This window comes from Prionailurus viverrinus, chromosome B1, assembly GCF_022837055.1.
Source record: "Prionailurus viverrinus isolate Anna chromosome B1, UM_Priviv_1.0, whole genome shotgun sequence".
Lineage (NCBI taxonomy): Eukaryota > Metazoa > Chordata > Mammalia > Carnivora > Felidae > Prionailurus > Prionailurus viverrinus.
In genome coordinates, this window is record NC_062564.1 from 32,322,812 (window position 1) to 32,328,811 (window position 6,000).

Genomic DNA, 6,000 nt, shown 5'->3' on the forward strand with positions numbered 1-6,000 from the left:
TCCTTGCTTCTCTGCACCTTCCATTCCAACGGTGAGAACCTGGCTCACAACAACTGCATCCATTTAATCCGTTATTCGCTTCCAGTATAAATGTATAGTGGTTTCAGAACTATTAACCCATACCCTGTGAGAAACAACTTTAGCAAAGAGAGCACAGCGTTTCTGTACAGTTCTTTATGGTTTACTCTCACAGTCTCCATCCACTTCTAAAGGTACGTAGGTCAGCATCACTCCCCACACACAGACACACTTCTTTCGTTGAGGTTATTTTATACACTTGTGGTACAATTAAAGTCTTTTGTCATAGCCCATGTTCTATCCTGTGCTTATTAAGGTTCACGGATTGCACTGCAAAGTTCTATGGGTTTTAACAAATGTAGGGTGTCATGCATTCACCACTACAATATCACATAGAGTAGGGTCACTGTCCTAAAGAATCCCCTGTGCTTCACCTATTCAACCCTCTCCCTCCTCCAAGTCCCTAGCAACCACTGATGTGTCTGTTTACCATCTGTATAGTTTTTTCTTTTCTAGAATTTCACATAAATTGCATGATTTCATATTAAGCATTTTCACATCAACTTCTTTCACTTAGCACTATGTGATTCTGTAATTTTTTTGAAAAAGTTCATTGTTGAGGACCAAGTAGGTGTCAGATAATGCTCTCAGCAGATTGACTATGCATCACAGTTTGCCTGGGGTAATCCCTGTTTACAACTGCTGTCTTTGTTTTCCATACACCTTACTATTTTAACACAAAAACCAGTGTCACAGTCTGGAAATAAATTATACTGTCGCCCTAGTTCTAGATTGTGAGAATACATCAGTGAACAAGACAAAAATCTCTTCCCTTACTAAATTTACATTCTAATTGGTAGAAATAGATAATAAACTAAAAAACAAAATGATAATTTCATATAACATTGTGAAGGGAAAAGGGAAAACATTAATTGAATTAAATAATCTGGGGGAGTGTGATCAGAGAAAAACTTATTTTTTTAAGTTTATTTATTTATTTTGAGAAAGAGAGAGTGAGCACAGGAGGGGGCAGAGAGAAACAGAGAGAGAATCCCAAGCAGGCTCTGAACTGTCAGTGCAGAGCCTGATGCAGGGCTCGAAATCATGAACCATGAGATCATGACCTGAGCTGAAACTGAGAGTCAGACATTTAACCAACTGAGCCATCCAGGCACCCCTCAGAGAAAAACTTCTTTGATGATGGTGTAGTTGAGTCAAGACCTTGCAAAGAGCCAGAGAAAGAACCTCCCAGGCAGAGTGAAGAGCAGATACAAAGGATTTAAGGTGGAACAAAATCTGCCATTTTTGAACAGTTGAAAGGAACTGGGGGAGAAAAGAATAAGGTTGTTGAAATAATCCATATTAAGAGGATTTGGACTTTTTCTAAAGGCACTGGGAAGTCATGAGGGGCCTTAAGCAGGGAAATAACATGATATGATTTATATTATAAAAAGATCACTTTGTCTGCCACGTGAAGAAGAGACTGGAGTAAGACAGGCATGAAGGCATGCAGACCAGTGCTGTGGTCTGGACAGGAGATGATGCTGGCTTATATTTCAGTGGTGGTAATGAGAATGGAGAAAAGTACACGGGCCCAAGATACATTTTGTGGGTAATGCAATGGATTGGATATTTGAGATAAGAAGTGATGAAGGATTCCTAGGCTGTTAGTTAGCTTAGCAAATGGCTGGTAAAATCATTTACTGAGATCAGGGAGTAATGGGGAAGGAACAGTTTAGTGGGCGACAACTGATGGCTTGTTTGAGTTGTCTATTACACATCGTGTAGTAATATCAAATATGCATTAAACCTGTGAGTTTGGAGCTTAGAAGAAAATTTAAAGCTGATGATTAATTTTGAGACTCCTCATTTTATACATTATTTAGAGCTATGGAACTGGGTAAGTTTTCATAAGGAGAGAGCGTTGATAGAAATGGAAGCTCCGGAGTAAGCCTTGAGAACTCCAATATTTATCAGCAAAATTATAGAGGAGCAGCCAGAAAAAATAGAAGGAAAACCAGGAGTTTTGTCTCATCAAAATTAAGAGGGAAAATTGATTTAAGGAAGATAGTCAGTTTCTTTGAATGTTGCCAAGAAGTTAACTACAGTGGAGTCCTTTGGATTTGGCAACATGGAGGCCATAAGTGTCCTTGACAGAAGCTGTGGAGACGTAAGACAGAATGAAATGTGTTGAAGGTGAACTTGAAGAGGACCTATGGATGATTCATGAGCTTGTTTAACTAGACTATAAATTCCATGATAACATAGACTATCCAGCCTATGGTTTTGCTGTGTTTCCAGTACCTACAAATACCTTTTATTAAATACTTTCACATTCTCATGTGTATTTCCAATCCTTATTGGGTAAGCTACTTATAATGATGGGACAAGCCAAAAGCTGCGCTGAAAAAAAAGATAACTCTTAGACCTGCAAAAAGGACCTACTTTAGTTATGCTACTTTAATTTTTCATTTATTGCAATTTGGGTAGAAGAAAACTGGGAGTACCCCCAAATATCTTCATCTTCTTTATGCTCACCAGCGTTCCATGTTATGGGTGTGAGAAAACCAGAAGTGTGCCTATTCCTTAAACTGGAGCATTTCCAGTTTAACAGAGAAGATGGCTATTTAATATAACAAATTGAGAACAATAATCCTGAATTAAAATCGCAAATCATACCAGCAAAACCAAGAAGAAAAAAGGAGGAATTTACATGATAAATTCCTTAACTAAAGTGGGACAAGACAAGAGATACGATCACATTCTTGTTTTTAACAATTAGTGAAAATATAGACTAAAAGATACCTTGGGGTTGATTTTCAGTCTTCCTAAATGTTATTGTATTGCCAAGGTTTTTTTGGGGCCAGGGCTAGTAAGAGAAAGCAGACAGCCTTAATATCAAGAAAAAAATCAAGCAGGCTGAAGCTATGACATCCCAAATTTAACTGCAGAGCATGAAAGCTGGAGCAACAATATAAACATGGTTTTGGGTGGGGGGAGGGCTAGGGACAGTTAATTCAAGACTACTAAATGGAGAATAAGCTCAAAGAAAAAGAGGAAAAGAGAAAAAAAGTTACTCATTCAAAATGAGCTTAAAAATATAAATTCTAAAAAAAACAAAAGATAGGGAGGAAAACAATAAAGCCAACAACCAGAATATGAATGTACTGCAGATAGAAACAAAGTGCCAGAACAATCTGAAATAGACTTTACAATAAGTATGTTTAGGGTCTTCAAAGATATAAATGAAGGATTAGCACCCCCAAATAAGAACAAGATTATGAAATGTAAAAAAATGTAAAAAAAATGTATTCTCTAAAATATACAGACAGAGCTGTTGAAAAATGGATAATAGATTGAGGATTCTCAGCTTCCATTAAAAAGTAGTTATGAAAATGGGGTGCCTGGGTGGCTCAGTCAGTTCAGCGTCTGACTTCAGCTCAGGTAATGATCTCATGGTTTGTGGGTTTGAGCCCTATGTTGGGCTCTGTGCTGACAGCCCAGAGCCTGGAGCCTGCTTTGGATTCTGTGTCTCCTTCTCTCTCTGCCCCGCCCCCACTTGTGCGCTGTCTCTCTCTGTCTCTCAAAAATTAATAAATGTAAGAAACAATTTTTTAAAAAGTAGTTATGAAAAGAAAATCACTCCTAAAGCACAAGCAACAAAATAAAAAATAAACGAGAGGGTCTCCATCAAACGTAAAAGCTTCTGCACAACAAAAGAAACCACCAACAAAATGAAAATACAACCTAAGGAATCAGAAAAAAAAATTTGCAAATCATAGATAAGGGGTTAATACCCAAAATATATAAAGAACATATACAACTCATAGCAAAAAAAGTAAGTTAAATAATAATCCAGTTCAAAATGGGCAATGAATCTAAATAGATATTTTTCCAAAGAAGATATATGAAAGGCCAACAGGTCCGTGAAAAGATGCTCAACATCACTAGTCACTGGGGAAGTGAAATGTAAAACCACAGTGAGATATCACCTCACAAATGTCAAAATATCCATCAACAAGACAAGAATAACAAATAGTGGTCTAGATATGGAGAAAAGGAAATTCTCATGCACTGTTGGGGAGATTGCAATTTGTCACAGCCATTATGGAAAACAGTATGGAGGTTCCTCAAAAAATTAAAAATACAACTAGCATATGACCCAGCAATTCCACTTCTGGGAAACCAAAGGAAACTCAAACACTAACTTGAAAAGATATCTGCACTTCCATGTTCATAGCAGCATTGTTTACAACAGCTAAGACATGGACACAACCCAAATGTTCATGGATAAAGGAGTTGTGGTATATGTATAATGTAATATTATTCAGCCATAAAAAATGAAAAAAATCTTACCATATGCAATAACATAGATTAGTCTTTAAAAAAATTTTTTTTTAACATCTATGTATTTTTGAGAAACAGAGACAGAGAACAAGCAGGGGAGGAACAGAGAGAGAGGGAGACACAGAATCTGAAGCAGGCTCCAGGCTCTGAGCTGTCATAACAAAGCCTGATGTGGGGCTGGGACCCATGAACCGTGAGATCACAACCTGAGCCGAAGTCAGTTGCTTAATCCATGGAGCCACCCAGGCACCCCTAACATAGATGAATCTTAAAGTCATTATGCTAAGTGAACTATGTGACACAGAGAAAGAAAATTACTATGAGATCTCACTTATATGTGGAATCTAAAAAGAAACAAACAAAAACACCAAACTCATGGAAAAAGAGATGAGATTTGTGTCTACTCTGACAGAAGGCTGGGGGAAGGGGAATTGGAGGAAGGTGGTCAAAAGCTACCAATTTCCAGGTACAAATTTCAGTACTTAAGATAAATACGTACTGAGAATGTGATAGCCGTTAGCCATCATGTTGTACATCACTGTCATATGACACATAGGAAAGATGTTAAGAGAATAGATCCTAAGAGTTCTCATCACAAGGAGAGAATTTTTTTTTCTTTTCTTTGTATTGTATCTATATGAAACGATGGATATTAATTGTAGTAAACATTTCACTATAATGTAAATCAAACCATCATGCTGTACACCTTAAACTCATACAGCGATGTATGAATCAATATTTTTTTACCATTTATTCATTTTTGAGAGACAGAGATGGTGTGTGAACAGGGGAGGGGCAGAGAGAGGGAGACACAGAATCCGAAGCAGGCTCCAGGCTGAGATATCAGCACAGAGCCCGACGTGGGGCTCAAACCGGACTGAGCCACCCAGGCGCTCCTATGAATCAATATTTTTTAATAAAACTGGAACAAAATAAGAAATGAAAACGGAAAAGCTCGGTCACATAATAAAACTTTTAGAAAAAAGTATAGGCAAGTGTCTTTCAGGCTATGCGATAGGGTAGGATTTCTTAAATAATACACTGAAAGTGCCAACTTTAAGAAGAAAATATTGGTAGATTCAACTACACTAACATCACTAAAACTTCTAAAAAAATTTAAAAAGTGAAATTCACACTAGAAATTGGTAGAAAACACTCATATAAACAAAAATATTCAAATTGAGACTATCTTTTAAAATTTCTGCAAGTCAATAATAGAGAAACAAACAACTCAGTTAACAACCACAACAACAAAAAAGATTATCTGAATTCTGCAGAAGAGGAAAGGAAGAGGAAGAGGAAATCATATGGCCAATAAAAAAGTGAAGAGATGGGGCGCCTGGGTGGCGCAGTCGGTTAAGCGTCCGACTTCAGCCAGGTCACGATCTCACGGTCCATGAGTTCGAGCCCCGCGTCGGGCTCTGGGCTGATGGCTCAGAGCCTGGAGCCTGTTTCCGATTCTGTGTCTCCCTCTCTCTCTGCCCCTCCCCCATTCATGCTCTGTCTCTCTCTGTCCCAAAAATAAATAAACGTTGAAAAAAAAAATTAAAAAAAAAAAAGTGAAGGGATGTCTAACTCCATTGGTCATCAAGGAAATTCAAATTAAGACAAAACAAGATGCCATTTTCTTACTGA